The sequence below is a fragment of the Dreissena polymorpha genome, chromosome 6 (genome assembly GCF_020536995.1).
Source record: "Dreissena polymorpha isolate Duluth1 chromosome 6, UMN_Dpol_1.0, whole genome shotgun sequence".
Classification (NCBI taxonomy): domain Eukaryota; kingdom Metazoa; phylum Mollusca; class Bivalvia; order Myida; family Dreissenidae; genus Dreissena; species Dreissena polymorpha.
In genome coordinates, this window is record NC_068360.1 from 43,081,018 (window position 1) to 43,097,906 (window position 16,889).

Consider the following 16,889-nt stretch of genomic DNA (forward strand, 5'->3'; position numbering starts at 1 on the left):
AAAAACAGATTTAAGAATAAATAGACGCCATTGCAGCAAATAGTGTCTCTGTGAGTGGGAATGGATTCTTGGATATACCCGTAGCCTCACAAACGCTGCCTGGATGCTGAATGACGTCATACCAGTTGACTTGAACAACACGCTAGAGATAAGTCCGACGAGATTCCCCACTCTGACGCACATACATACATTGCTATCTGTCATCGCCGTACGGTTATGGGCGACCATAAATTACACCAGACACGATTGAAACGGTATACATTGTATGTAACATTTTACACCTATGACTAACCTGTTAAGCTTACTTATCGTGTTAAGACGTGTACTACTAAGTTGTAAAACACATGGTGACATCCAATCAAAATCACATGCATCCGGGAGGAATAAGTACAGATGGATTATAGTTGGCTGTCATATATACATATTTTTATAAATCAGGCGGTATTTTCCGCACCACCAAGTGAAACAGAAGAGTTAACTTTCGTTTAAACCAACAGGAAGAACATAAATATGAATAATTATATTGCCGCTTGATTGTAAACCTTCATCAATTATTCAATGAAACAACTATTATTTTTCTCTGTGGAAATGAGCAGCGATTTATATTAAATCACTGGATCTCAAATTTAAGTACAATGGTATATTAATAACAAGGATATTTGTACGTCAAATGGGGTATATTACCGCCAAAAATAAAAATGAGCTGTGCTCTGTGAAAAAGGGGTTTAATGCATGTGCGTTAAGTGCCGTCCCAGATTAGTCTGTGCAGTCCACAGGGACGACACTTTCCGCTTTAATGATATATTAAATAAAGTCTCTTCTTAGCAAAAATCAAGTTTAGGCGTAAAGTCTCGTCCCAGATTAGCGTATGCGGACTGCACAGACTAATCTGGGACGACACTTTACGCACATGCATAAAACCCCCTTTTCACAGGGAATGTCCCAACTTAATTTTTGTCACCTAACACATAAAAAAATCAGTGAAGGGAGGTCGCCTTAACTTTTCTTTCGATAACTAAAAAAAAGATTTCCAATGTAATACACATTTGACAAGATGCAGAAATGTTCCCAATTGTGTTCAGAACTTTTTTTGTTTATTCCAGTAGAGTCAATGTTAATTTAGCGACTATGATCGAATGTAACAAAAAAGAGTCGTAAAGTTTTAAGATATTTAGTAAGTAAAGATAAAAAATTCTCCTCAAATACCAAACACAAGGTTAGGGAATTGGGTAGTTTTAGTAAGTGGAAACGCAACGTTTACGCCTAACTTAGGGCAGTTGAACTGAATAGTATTGAAGATATTCTTGTTACATTTTAACAAAACTTCCCCCAAATCTGACATAAAATTTGATTGAGATCTAATACTATAAACAGTGCGTATTATTATTGCAAGAACAAGCTGCTAACACATAGTTTGCAATTCATAAGAGACAACTCTTGCAATATACCATCATCCGTCTAGTTTGAATTATACCTGCTTAAAAACAATTACATTTTATACATATATTGTTGTTTCAAAATCATTTATGATTACTCGACGTACAACGTCTAATAACAAACTTAAACTCTAATACCGCCCGGTTACTAGTATTGTTGTTCACATATTTAAAACACATTCATTGTCACTGTTAAAGCTGCATTTTATAACTACGAAGGTAGTTATAAATAATCATACAAAAGGTTGAACCACATAGCAAATCGTGTACTATATCTTGTTCCATGAATCATAAACACGTTGTGTTTTTTTTACAAAAAAAAAGCAATTCGAAACAAAGACTAATCAATAACATTTCGATCTCTGTTTGACATTAAAAAAATATTTTAGCTAAAACAATCGCGAATGAAGAATATTACTATTAAGCAATAAAGCACATTACAATTAGTCAAACAATACCGTTCCTGTTTCTCAATTTAAAATGAGCTGAAATTTTCCGCATAGTTTATTTGGGCCGTGCATTATGAAAAAGGGGATTATTGCATGTGCGTAAAATGCTATCCCAGGTTAGCCTGTGCAGTTCGCACAGGCTAATCAGGGACGACTCTTTCCGCTTTTATAATATTTTTCGTTTAAAGAAAGTCTCTTTTTAGTAAAAATGCAGTTTAGGCGGAAAGAACAACAATGTAGAAAATGAAACAACAAACACAATCCAGTAAAGAACTGTGAATATAGCGGACACATAATTCACTGCTTTTATGTCTTCTACATTATAATGATGTCGGTCTCAACGACATTTTTCACTTTCATTTTAGATGCATTTGTGTGTTTTTACAGACAGACAGACAGACAGACAGTTTATTCAGACTTATACAAAAGTACATCGTCTTCATACATATATATACACATACTTTCTGTCACGTAAATAGGTGTAACAACATAACATTACATAACATAGAAATAGTCATGTAAGAATACAAATACAAATAAACACAATCAATCGAAAGAACACTAAGGTTCTGTCAAGGCGGTACTGAAATTTATTAAACAACATTATTAAGCAAGGTATTTCTTAAAACAAAAGCTTCTTTGATATATTTACATACATTAGAAATAACTGTTTTGTCACATGAAACTAATAAACTGTGGAATTTATACACAGATGGGTTGATATAAAATATACGGCTTATATATCTTTTTCTTAAATCAGCGAAGCAGCGGCATATACATATAAAATGGTATTCATCTTCTAAATCAGATTCATTACAACATAAACAATAACGTTTCGTGGTATGTTATTCTGAGCGTATCTGCCGGTTTGAATTCGCAACGGGTGTGCAGACACTCTTAATCTAACAAAAAAATAGGCGCAAACGTCTAGGAAGTAAGTCCAAATATTCTTCATATTCAAATGAGGTTTTAAAGACTTTATACATATCTAATACAGAACTGTTATTCATTTTACCATACCACTCCTGTTTAAAATTATCAACAAGTCTACATTTGAACTCGCTAATAAAACTATTAACGTTAACAACGTTTGGATTTTCAAATACATAACCAAATCCAAAATTATTTAACATGTTCTTGACATTTGAGACCCAATTTGTATAACCTTTATTACAATCATTTATAGCTTGTTTGTAAACAGTTTGCATTATGATATTTTCATTGTAAATAATTTTAAACCAGTATTTACACATGCGAAAATCACCGAGTAGCTTTCTTCTTTTCAATACATATATATATACGTTGTAAAGCATATATATAAAACATACATAAGTAGTATAAGCAGATTAATTGTTAACCAACAAAATAATAAGGATGCTTTATTTCGTATACTATAATAAAAGCAACGAGATTATGTACATTACAATAACAATGTGTACCAATTCATTAAGTGTGCAACAACAATACATTCCAATAATTGACCTAAACAGGTAATTATTTGGGAAAAAATCTGCCTAAATATTCTGAGACGTAAAATAGACATAACAGAGTATTGAAACAACCTCATTAGATCAAATGTTTATGGTTATATAAAAAAGACAGTGTTTATATGTACAAGTTCTTTTTTTCAAAATAGGATGTCATGTTAAAATTAAAATTAAAACATTTGTAGCATACTATGTAGGTTAAGATTATTAAAAAAAAAATCCTCCGCAATTTTTAAAGCTAACAAAATAAAGATTTATCTAAACCCTGATGTGTTATTCAAAGAACATTTATGCATACCTTTTCAACAAACTTTAAATATAAAAATGATAGCGATACTTTATTTTAAAGATCTTAAGTTTTGCTTCTTTGCAGAAAGTGTTTATACCATATACCAGAATACATATATCTAAAAGTGCTTGGTATATTTCTGAATGTCCCGATCTAAGTAATAACGCCATTTTCGTATTTTCTTCATATGTCTTTTTATTTCTGATGAATTTTCTGAAATTAACGTCATTTTTTGTAATATATAAATATTTACATGCAGTATATATTGTAAAACTAAGAAACATTGGTACTCTACATAGATTATAATTATGTTTAAAGTGTTAAATAATAATCGTTTGTTTTAATCGTTTGATTTGCTCAACATCTTATGTAAAATGTGTATTTAAAATAGATTTTCTTATATGGATTTTTGGTGGTACTTTATAAACCGAATAAATAAGTTGAAGATTTAAACATTTTAATAATGGATACATAAATACGTATTGTTTGTGTTTACTATTTTTGTTAATGTTATCTTAATCCACCATGATGTAAAAAGTGTAGATTAGGTTTTGTTAATGTGTTAATCTTATATTGTTGTTCTGATGGATATGTTCTCTTATATATACATGTTCAGTTATTGATTCATGATCTTGTTTGAAGGGAACAATAAAAAACACGACTATCATTGTGTCAATACATATACATCTTTGTTAAAATGTTTTGTCTTATAGAGTTTCCTTCAGAAAATAAAAACATTATTATTATGATTATTATTAATATTATTATTATTATTATTACATGTATCATTATTATTATCATAATTATTATTTTTATTATAGTTATTATTACTATTATTACATGTATTATTATTATTATTATCATTGTCGATTTTGTAATTATGCGTTTAAATGATATTCTTAGTGCAAAGTAACCCTTTCCCATATTCAATTATATATTATTATACACAGTATATGTAAATGACGACTATTTACAGCTCCTTTTTGATGACTGCTCAAATTCAGAGGTTTCTTTCAACGGATCCGGAAAAGAGGACTTGATTAAATATGCCAAACAGGCTAACCATGCGTGCCGGATAATTAAAAATGATCAATATATAAAAGAATTCGAATATTAAAAAAAGAAGTTCATCAAAAAATGCGACGGGTTTCACGTCCAAGGCCTGCTCAAGTTCAGAGGTTTCGTGCAAACGGACTCGGCAAAGAGAAATTGATGAAATATGCCGAAATACGCTAACAGGCCCGTGACGGGGAAAGAAAAATAAGACTGCGATAGAATTGAAAGACTCGAAAACCACGTTCATCCGCAATGTCTACTTTTTCAGTTTCTTTTAGAGGTAAGCTTAAGTTCAGAATTTGCGTTCATGGACTCTGCAAAGAGGAACTGATGAAATATGCCAAACACGCTAACCATTCCAAAATGACTGCAAAGAATTCGACGCCTCAAAAATGACGGTCGTTATAGATTTTGACTATTGTGGAGGTCAGCTCAAGTTCTGATTTTAAGTTCAACGGACTCGGCAAAGAGGAATTGATAGAAATAAGCAGAAAGACGCTAACCATTTCTTTGAGGAAAACGGAAAATAAGACTGAGAAATAGAATCATTCGACGATTCGAAACGAAGTTTTTCTTAAATTGTGAAAGTGTTGACGTCTTGTTGAGGTATTACAAAGTTCAGAGGTTGAGTTCAAATGACTTACTTACCGAATTCGATGACTAAAAAACGACGTTTATATGAAAAGTTGACAATTTTCACATCCCGTTCAAGTCGATGTCAGCTAAAATTCCGAGAATACGTTTAACGTATTCGGCGAAAAGGGGATTTAATCAGATATGCCGAAACACGCTAACTATTCCGTTGCGGATAAAGAAATTATGACTGAGATAAGAAAGAAATCGACGACCCGAAAAACATATCCAATACTTTTGTATCATATACAGGTCAAGGGCTGCGTTCAACGAACTCTGCAACGGGCAATTGATGATGTATGCCGTAACATGCTAACCATTCTGTGGCAAAGAAAGAAAAATAAGAATCACATATAAAAAAATCAACGACTCGGAAACGAAGTTCATTCACAATGACGACAGTTTCACATTCGGTCCTAGTTGAGGTCAACTCATGTTTAGAGGTCTCGTTCAACAGACTCGGCAATGTGGAATTTATTAAATGTGCCGTAACACGGCATACATTTGGCGAAAAAGAAAAATGAGACTGAGCTATAAAAAATTCGATGACTCGAAAACGAAGTTCATCAAAAATGGCGACGATTTCACGTCCTAGATTAGGTCAGCTAAATTTCAGAGGTTATGTTAAATTGACTCGGAAAAGAGGAATGTGAAATATGCCGAAACACGCTAACCATTCCGTGCCGGAGAAAGACAAAAAAAGACTTCTAAGTTTCCGAATTCGAAGACTATAACACGAAGTTGATCTAAAATGTCCACGATTTTCACGCAATTGTTGAATTCATCTTTTTTCCCCCAGATAATTCGTTTAACGGACAAGGCAAAACAGGAATCGATCAGATATGCCGATACACACTAACCATTCCGTTCGTGAGGTTGAAAAATAAGGCTGATATCTCAAAGCAATTAAACGACTACATCTAAAATGTCGACTATTTTCAGTCCTTCTTGTGATCTGCTAAAGTTCGGCGGTTAAGTAAAACAGACTGAGCACATAGGACTTGATAAAATACGCCAAACCACTGTAAACATATATTGGCGTTCAAAGAACAATAAGACTGAGATATAAACGCATTCGACGACTCGAAAACGAAGTGCATAAAAAATAGCGACAGTTTTCACGTCCAAGTAGAGGTCATCTCAAGTTCAGATGTTGCGTTCAAAGGATTCGGCAAACAGGAGTTGATGAAATATGCCAAAAAGGAAAAAAATAGGTTCACATATTAAAGAATTCGACAAGCAGCCGTTCCGACAAATATTCTACTACTATCACGTCGCAGTTGAAGTAGGCTCAAGTTCAGGGGTTGCGTTCAATTGACTCGGAAAAGAATTGATTACGTTAGCCGAAACACGCTTACCATAATGTGGCGGGTAGAGAGAAATAAGACTGAGTTATACAATAATTGGACGACTCGAAAACGAAATTTACCCAGTACAGTGACGGTTTTCACGTCCAAGTTAAAGTGCGCTCAAGTTCAGATGTTGCATTTAACGGACTCGGCTTAGAAGAATTTATGTAATATGCCAAAACACGCAAATCATCCCACGGCGGAGAACATAATAAACAACACTGACGTATGAAATGAAAGAATTCAAGGACTTAAAAATGACTTTTATCAAATATGTCAACTATTTTCAAGTCCTTTTTGAGGTTAGCACAAGTTTGCAGGTAGTGTTAAACGGACTCGGCAAAGAGACATTGGTGCAAAATGCTATAAAACCATTTAATGCCAGGGGAGGATAGGGGGGGGGGGGTGGCTGAGATATGAAAGAATCCGACGAGTCGAAAACGAAGTTCATTCCAAATGAAGACTATTTGAGTCGCGTTCTGAGAAAATTGGGCTTACTACATGTGCGTAAAGTGTCGTCACAGATTAGCCTGTGCAGTCCGCAGGGACGAAACTTTCCGCTTTTATGGTAGTTTTCGTTTAAAGGAGGTCTCTTCTACACGAAAATCTAGTTCAGGCGGAAAGTGTCGTCCCAGATGTGCCTGTGCAGACTGCAAAGGCTAATCAGGGACGACACTTTACGCACATGCATTACGCCCAGATTTTTCAGAACGCGACTCATTTTCATGTCATTGTTGAGGCGAGCTCAAGTTCTGAGATTTCATTGTTAAATTCGCATTTATTTAAGTGAATTGATTTAATATACGAGTATGTTAGCCGTTAGATCGATGTTGCCCGGCTCGGATCGAATTGTTTCAAGCAACAGCAACCCGGGTTATTCCGGATAAAGGCCATCATAAGACCGGTGGGGAGTTTCGTTCGAGTATTACGGGCCCCAATACAGAAGAAGACCACATCGCCATTAAAAAGTACAGACTTAACAAAAACAACCGATGGAAGTTCAGCCGCCAAATACAATAAGACAGTCATGATGAACTCCGTTTTTTGTTGGCGATCGTTTTTAACTTAAACGAGAAAAGACAAAAAGGCGAATACTACAGGTGAACTTAGTGATTTGACAGAAAATATAATATACCGGTAATGCCGAATTAAACGCTAACCATCCAACGAAAATGAAGATTACAATGTTACTGAATTCAACTCGAAAACGGTCATCTAAAATGTCCATGATTTTCACTTCCTCGTTGACGTCAGCTTACGTTCAAATGTTTCTTTTAACGTAGCGGCCGTGCCGCAATTGATACAACAGAGAAGTGATCTACCAGTTCTGAGCAAATCCTTCCTCGACACCGCCACCGACAAAATCGACACCGACATTGAGACCTACAGTGTTTCAAAGCCAATATCGGCATCATTGATGATATCGGTGTACACTCACTATGGACCACGTTTCGACCACCAGACCACCTCGGACGTCCTTGATGGAATATCGGCCTTAGGTGACCTGATGCTGAATACCAAGAAGAAGGGGATGAAGCTCAGCCTGTTCGTCATTCATAACGTCACTGTCTTCAAGTCCTTATTTCGCATCAATATCACGAACCTCATCACCAGCGTAGTGAACACAATATTGTCTTCTTTCTTTTCCTATGCCTAATACCAAGACTCGGTTTAACTTTTTATATTATTTATGTATCTATTTCTCCAAATGAGGAATCATTTGTTTCTTGCATATGCGTATTGAATATCCGGAACTGCGGTAATCCGGCCATTATTCCGAATTCACTGTATGTTCGTGGACTCTTTGCTATCCTGGTCGCTTATTTAATAATTACCATTTCGCATAACTACGTTTTATATGATTTGGAGACGGACGCATGAACAATACAGACTTTAATGATTGTTATATTATGTAGCATATTATACTATTGAACACTGATTTTTTTCATCTTAAATTTCACTCCAGCAAATTCAATTGTTGCATGTGATGCAGTCTCCATTACTGGTTTTGGAATGCTTCTTTTCGAAAGGAAAATTAGATTGTGTTCTTCCAAAATGTTTTTTTTTTCATTGGTGTTGCTAATGGCCTCATGTACTGTCTTCACCAAGGCATTCTTCATACCGGACGACTTCAAAACTTTTGGTTTTGTACAGTCGGGTTTGACAATTGCCTGGGAAACATTCATCTCTGAACTAAGACAATCGAACTTCTGTAGCTGTTTTTGAAAAGTCTTCTTTCTGACATCTTCTCGCCTGTCACGATCTGTTTTGGTTTCAGTATCAACTGTCGCAAACTTTCGCCTGATAGTGACTTTGAAACGCCAATGAACCACTGAATGTAAGCCATTTTTATTCATCGATATAATAATAAGATCACGCGGAAATTAAAATTTGTTTCCGCGATACTTTCGGTTTCCTTTGTCAAATGTCGCGTCACGAAATGGTTACTTTTTCTTATCTGTTATTTGTTATACAAAATACCATTTAATTATAGAAAAATCCGTACTATTCCAACAACAACGTAACGTGTTCGTCCGATTCGAATATGAATTTAATTTGCTTTTTAAAATGTTTTTGATATAAAAAAAACTATTTTGCTACCATTATATGCATATTTACAAGGAAAAAAAATATCCGGAAATTAAATTTATCCGAAAATCGATTGTTTGCTATCCATGAAACATTTTTTATAACATAAGTTGTTCCTATAATTTTATATTAAGAAATCGCATTGCTTTCAAGAAATCGATTTTTTTTAAAAATAAAGAAATGCATTTTAATTTAACATCATCAATTGATACTACCGGTAAGTAATATCTTGTTTTATTATAAGGCTTTGAGCTTTAAGAGCCGCGAAAACGTAAGGCTTTGATGTTTATTAGCCACGATGACGTGAGGCTTTGAGGTTTAACAGCCTCGAGGACGTTAGGCTTTGAGGTTTAACAGCTGCGAGGACGTAAGGCTTAGATGTTTTATAGCCGCGAGGACGTAAGGCTAAGAGGTTTAACAGCCGCGAGGAGTTAAGTCTTTGAGGTTTAAGATCCGCGATAACGTAAGGCTTTGAGGTTTAAGAGCCGAGAGGATGTAAGGCTTTGAGGTTTAAGAGTCGCGAGGGCGTATGGCTTTGATGCTTAACTGCCGCGAGGACGTAAGGCTTTGAGGTTTAAGGGCCGCGATGACGTTATGCTTTGACGTTTACAGCCGCGATGACGCAAGGCTTTTCAGTTGAAGAGCCGCGAGGACGTAAGGCTCTGATGTTTAAGTGCCGCAAAGATGTAAGGCTTTGACGTTCAACAGCCGCGATGACGTAATGCTTTTATGTTTTAGAGTCGCGATCACGTAATGCTTTTATTTTAAGTGTCGCGAGGACGTAAGGCTTTGAAGTTTAAGAGCCGCGAGGATGTACGACTTTGAGGTTTAAGAGCCGCGATGACGTAAGGCTTTGAGGGTTAAGAGCCGCTAGGACGTAAAGCTTTGATGTTTAAGAGCCGCGATGACGTAAAGGTTTGAGGTTTAACAGCCTCGATGACGTAAGGCTTTGAGGTTTTACAGCCGCGAGGACTTAAGGCCTTGTGGTTCAACAGCCGCGAGGACGTAAGGCTGTGAGGTTTAAGAGCAACAAAGAGTTGTTTATTTGCCAAAAAGGAGCGTAGTTTATTTTTGTGCTGATGATGTCGATGATGATATTGTTTTTTTTAACTCTTATTCAATTTACCGTAAATCCACTTTTTAAAATATTATAAGACGCGCATAGAAAATTGTAAGATGTTACAGAATACGAGCAATGTGCATAACCCAGATAATCTGATATGGTGGTACATGTGCTGTGTTTTTGTAGGATCGCTTGCACTGAAATTGAAATTTGACATTCCATTCTAAATATATTTGGGTATAAACCTGCGGCTTAATGTTTTACAATTCTGCTACAAAAACGAATTCCGTTCTATTCATTAAAGCCACCCCAAGGCCAATCAACACAATTACATTTGGGTAGCTGCCAACATAAACGTTTAAAAACAATCTGCTGGCAGGTCAATCACGTGTTCAATTATCCTTGGCCAATATTGGTGTCAGTCCCATGTTCTAATTGTCAATTTTGATTTTAATGTGGCATCCTAATCTCCAAAAACACTATTGATGTTCGTAAAGCGTCCGAATCAAGAAAAAATAAGAATATAATTGTCTAGATTTAAATACATAATTATTTTAAATTGTGTTGTCTTTTTTTTCCGTTCAATATGGACAGTCAGTTTGAACCGTCTCGATACCATATGATCAAAGGAAGAGTGACAATTTTCTAAAACGAAGTTCTTAAAAACGCTGAATAATTTCGTTGTGTATTTTCGTTTATATTTGAGTCGTGTTGCCTATTCAAAACGGAGCTACAGATAAGTGGCTTTTTCAACCATGACAATAAACGCAATGACGTCGTTCTGTGACTGTCTGAATATTATGGCACGATATACAAATTAAATATAACTAAGATTACATTGAGACAATGTAATTTATAGTAACTATTGGCTTAAAACACTTTAAGGCTACTCCGAATTATAACAATATAAAGTTCAGCGAATTTTTGTATCCATTCATTTTTTAAAAGCAAATGCAATAACAAATATTAAACAATAAATATATAATAAATATACACAGACATTCATAGTGACATTACCAATCGGTCATTGAATTAAAAAAAATTAACAACATTTTCCAGCAACATGCTTTGTTATTTAACATATCCACAATTTTATGTAAAATTTCAAATCTTAAAACGTCACAAACGTAACACATGGGGCATTGCATTATTAGGTTGCATTGCTCTCTGCAAATATGAAGAAATAACACATTTGCCATAAAATAAATACAAATAAATAAATATCCTGTTAGTATTTACAAAAAAAAACAAATTATTGAATACATTTATAGACATTTCAACTTCATAATGTAAATAAAACAACTATCACCATAAAATTGTACATACAGCTGTTCAGCCTGATAGCATTAGACCCTAGAGTCCGGGTCCGTGTCATCACGAAGCCATTTTTATTTACATGTTTTTGTGATAAATATTAGTTAAGAATTATGCCAATACTGAGGACATTTGTCAAAAACAAACACTTACAAGAACTGTGAGATAACCAAAAAAAACAGTTCGAGATTCGTGTTTAGCTCCGCTGTGCTCACAGTAGACCCAAGGACACTGTCTCTCTATATCAAGTAGGTGTGGCTTCAGAGTTTGTAGAGCATTAAGATTCCAGACTCTTCTGGCGCAAATGACCATTCGTTTGCTCTTCATAACGGCAGTTTCGAATTCATAACGGTAGTTTCGAATTCATACCGGTAGTTTCGAATTCATACCGAGTCGTTTCAAATTCAAACCGGTAGGTTACGAATTCATAATGAAGTTTCGGTGCTATACCGAAAGAGTCACATTAAAACGCATCAGATAATAAATGATGCCACTTGAGTGGGTGGAAACTATCAATGCTTCAGACTTACAGTGGTCTCTGAATTAGAACAGTTTCAAAAGTTTCTTTATTCAAACGTCTTTGTTAGGTTGATGCATACGGGCCCTAAATCGTCCGTAATTTTACACCACACACGTCATTGGATCTTGCTCGGGAGTCTTCGGTGATGTCTCAATGACGCCTCTGTTGTGCCTGTTCGCAGTCGCATGCAACAACTATCATGATTTGGGCTGAAATATAAATAACACTGAAAATAGAAGTGTGGGTTTGGTCTTGAGCTATGTAAAAATTCGTATATGGATATGTATGACGCAATACCATCATTTTATGTTGCAAGCTCTTGTTACATTATTTAAACATGATGTGTCAACAAACGGAGTATCTAAATCGCGATCACAAACATAAAACATTACCCCCCCCCCCCGCTTAAAAAGTAAAGAATAAATAAGAGAATCCAAAATGTATGCATAAAAATACATTTGTTACCCTGTATCTCATAGTAAGTATATGATATTAAATCGAATGTTGTTTCTTAGCATATGATTTTGTCATAAATATTCTACTAATTTTGCTCCTTTAACCCATTTATGCCGAGCGTCTAGAAAAAAAAGGCATTGCAAAACAGCGTAGACCAAGATGAGACGCCGCATGATGCGGTGTCTCATCAGTGTCTGCGCTGTTTGCTTAAAGGAATTTATGTAAGAAATATTCTAAATACAGAAATAAATATGCTAGACATCCCTAATTTTGGAAATAAATTGATCCAATTTAGAAGGATGGGAGAGTCCACTAGGCATGAATGGGTTAGTATAAGGTTATGGAAACATTTTCAGGACGGTTAATACGTTTTTTCAGACAATTTGAATCCCCCGCCTATGAACACCGGTACAATTTATAGGGTTCCGATTATACGCTACCTGTTTAGTATAGGGAATACTGTACCCAGATAGATCCCCTTATATATATATATATAATATATATATATATATATATATAATATATATATATATACTATATATATAGAGAAGAGATAGAGAGAGAGAAGAGAAAGAGAAGAGAGAGAGAAGCGAGAGAGAGAGAGAGAGAGAAGAGAGAAGAGGAGAGAGAGAGAAGAGGCAGAGGAGAGAGAGAGAGAGAGAGAGAGAGAGAGACGCGGAGAGCGAGCGAGCCGCGAGATAGAGAGAGAGCGCCTCGCGAGCGCCGATACCTCTCTGCTCGATCTCTGCTCTCGCTCTTTCGCGCGCTCGCGCTATAGAGCGAAAATCTCTCTCTCTCTATAAGATCCTAGAGGAATCGATAGACTTACGACGGAATGTTATATATTGTGCAATATAACCCCCAAAATAATCAAGACATCCGAATTTCAATTATAATCACATCTACCGTTCACAAAATCCAGTCAATGACCGCTTTGACCCCGGCGGCCCTGAACGTTTCAATGATGTCCCGCAGCGTCCGCTCCATGTACCGCTCCAGCTCAGTGCGCCGCCACAAAAGGTAGCTGTAGTGGTTCCGGTACTCCGTCAGCAGTCGCGACTCCATGATGGACGCCGAGAGACCCGTTCTTGGGAGGTCGTGGTGTAACATTGACTTGTTTTCAGGTTTACTTTGAATTTCGAGTCCCCTTCTCGCTTCGTTGTTGTTTTTTTTAAAATTATTTTTGTGTGCTTGTCTTTCAGTCATATTCTGTGAACAGCTTCGTCTATTAACACAAATGAAATGATGTATGAATTGTTTTCTGTAATGTAATGCTATTTTAAAACTGATTATTTGTGATGTATGCACGTTTTAAAATAACAGCTTCTTGATTTTATAAGTCAGATTATTTCACAGAAAATAAACATCGTATCGTCCAATAAATCGCTGAAGGTTCTGTATAAATCAATTTCTGCTCGTCAATTAAATATAAAGATTACTTTAACGCTCCCAAGTAGAATTAGCTTCCGTATTCCTTTTAATTCTTGGTTCCATATGACTCATCACAAAACGGTGTCTTCTAACTTGCCCGTATATGGTATTTGTAATACAATATATTTAAATGTCCGCATATAAATAGTCCGTAATATTCAAACCACTACGTAATTTAACGCGTTCGTCCGGTTTGCTTTTTCCGCTTTATCCTTGGTTAATTAAGTTCACGGTGTTTGTTTTAGTAAATTACACTTAAGAAGCGCTTAAGCCATTCAAGAAATGATTTAAATCTAGCCCGTCGGTACAGTATTGGTGGTCTTAATGTACTCGTGTATAAAAGATATGACCGATTTCAAAATGTTATAGTTCCCAACTTGCTTGATTATCCGGGCTAATAACGCATGTCCTTGTTTATACATATATTTATATGCCAATTTGTCCTAATCATCATGGCAACTCCAATAATAAACACGCAATGTTTGTCTCAGTCGATATCTGTTTATCATTTCAACAATTTACCCTATTCTACTTTTTATGCAATCTGTTAAGTAGTTATTTATTTGATATTTCACACTTGCGCCTTTGTGGTGAAGACAAAAAGACAATAATTGTTAAGAGATTGATTGGTGTACATGAATGCGCTAACATGCGCTAACATCTGGTGGGTTGACGAATCGTATGCTTCTTTGGTATTAATGATTGTATTGGTGTCTTAAATATTAGCGAATTTAAATCGCTTAATCTTTAATACAACGAAAATACGGAAATCGGGGATAAGATTATACAATTAATCAGGATGCATGAAATGTGGTAATTCCGCCAATGTTTTGGTCTTTAATACTAATGTTAGTGCATTGTATCCCTTTAATGAATACACAAACTCATTCATAAGCCATATGCATGAAGAACATTATGCATATACAAATTGATAATAGGTGACACCACTACTGCATCAGACACGCTCAGGCCCGGATTCCCATGACGCAGAGAAGGCAACTGCCTATGGGCCCCGCGACTTTTAGGGGCCCATAAGACCATGACGAATTGATGAATGGATTTTTTAAAATACATACTTACAACTATCTAATCACTTGATAAAGCCAAATATTTTATATCAATGTTCCGATTTAAAGTTTTAACATTGTCTTACTAAGTGACTATCATTTATTATTTGCAGAAGCGTATCGTTTTGGTTGTGACTTCATTTCCTAATTAGACTGGAGTACAATTCAAATCAGTGCTCTTTCACTCGGATGACCCCACCCCCACCCCCTTAAAAGCAGTGGCATTCTAGTAGGATCTCGGGCGTGGGCCCCACAATTGCCACTTCTTATGGGCTCCACATTTCTTAATTCGGCACTGGACACGCGAAAAAAACACAGTTTTTTGCTACATTTCGAAACTATAAAAAATACCGCAAACTACTATACAGTTTAATATTCTCGCTACACGGAAGTTTAACACATTTATGCCTAGCGTCTAGAAAAAAGGCCTTGGCAAACAGCGTAGACCCTGATGAGACGCCGCATCATGCGGGTCTGGGTCTGCGCTGTTTGCTTAAACAAGTTAAAGGAATTTCTGTAAGAAATTATTCTAAATATAGAAATCAATATACTAGATATCCCTCATTTTGGAAATAAATTGATCCAATTTAGAAGGATCGAAGAGTCCACTAAGCATAACTGGGTTAAGAAAGCATTTGACGTGAAAATTGTTGATATTTTCATGCACTATTATAGGCTCCGCCACAGCATAAAACCAAATTAAAAAAAAAAGATTTCAGAAAAAATAGACGACATTCGATCAAATGTGGCATCTGCAATTGTGTATGGATTCTTGGATACATCCCAGTGCCTCACGTACGAAAAACTCTGTTCTGAGGGACGTCATAAAAGTTGAGTCGTAAAACACACTTGAGATAAACAAGACGTGATTGCTCTACTCTGACGCACATACATAACTGCTACATTTCATCTCTGTACGGTATACATGATATGTTTACATGTTAAACTATGACTAACTTGTTTAGGGTCTCTTATCGTGTAAAGACGTGATGCGTATTGTTTACCTTTAAGAAGTTTACCATGATGTAAAAAGGCATGAATTTACGTTATTTTGCTTAACGTACGTAAGGTATGTTGTTTACCTTTTACATGTACCACTTAAGAGTAAAAATGTATACCATGTGCGTATTTTGCTTTAAGAACATCCACTTAAAACAATAAGGATATCGCCTGATTGTTTTGAGTATTCGTTTAGTTTTACAGAAACTTGAACACACTTTGATTCAATGACGATGTTCACAATAATTGTCAAAGATGCAAAAAATAATATAGACACAATATGTTGAAACAAGCGAAATAACACTCCTGACTAAAATAATGTAAATAAATTGGTGCATTAACCCATATATGCCTAGCGTCTAGAAAAAAAGAGGCCTTGGCAAACAGCGTAGACCCAGATGAGACGCCGCATGATGCGGCGTTTCATCATGGTCTTCGCTGTTTGCTTAAAGGAATTTCTGTAAGGAATATTCTAAATATACAAATAAATATACAAGACATCTCTAATTTTGGAAATAAATTGATCCAATTTAGAAGGATGGGAGAGTCCACTAGGATAAATGGGTTAACAGAAACCGGTACCCAATATTCGCATTTCCTCGAGAATTTGGAAAATGTGCTGAGTATTGTTATCCCTTTCCCTCTAAAAAGCAAAGTTTAAATAGCAATGTGCAAACTGCATAAAACCAGAACAGCCTGCGAGTATTTCGCAGTGTGTTCAGGTTTTATGCTGTTTGCTGCTCACCAGTAT

General features: G+C 35.6%; 1 protein-coding gene and 1 long non-coding RNA gene across 8 annotated transcripts in view; one reads left to right on the forward strand and one right to left on the reverse strand.

Annotated features, from left to right (window-relative positions):
- Nucleotides 1-11,269: 11,269 nt before the first annotated feature.
- On the reverse strand, nt 11,270-14,251 carry LOC127836342 (uncharacterized). The gene is made up of 2 exons (XR_008028719.1): nt 13,548-14,251; nt 11,270-12,394 (listed from the first exon to the last, which is right to left on the reverse strand). It is a non-coding gene; the product is annotated as an uncharacterized LOC127836342 (long non-coding RNA).
- Nucleotides 14,252-16,091: 1,840 nt separating this feature from the next.
- LOC127836335 (uncharacterized) overlaps nt 16,092-16,889 on the forward strand; it is a 30,461-nt gene continuing 29,663 nt past the window's right edge. For all 7 annotated transcript variants that reach the window (XM_052362926.1, XM_052362919.1, XM_052362923.1 and 4 more), the window contains exon 1: nt 16,092-16,208. The gene's annotated coding sequence lies outside the window, so the exon portion shown is untranslated. The remainder of the gene's footprint in view (nt 16,209-16,889) is intronic.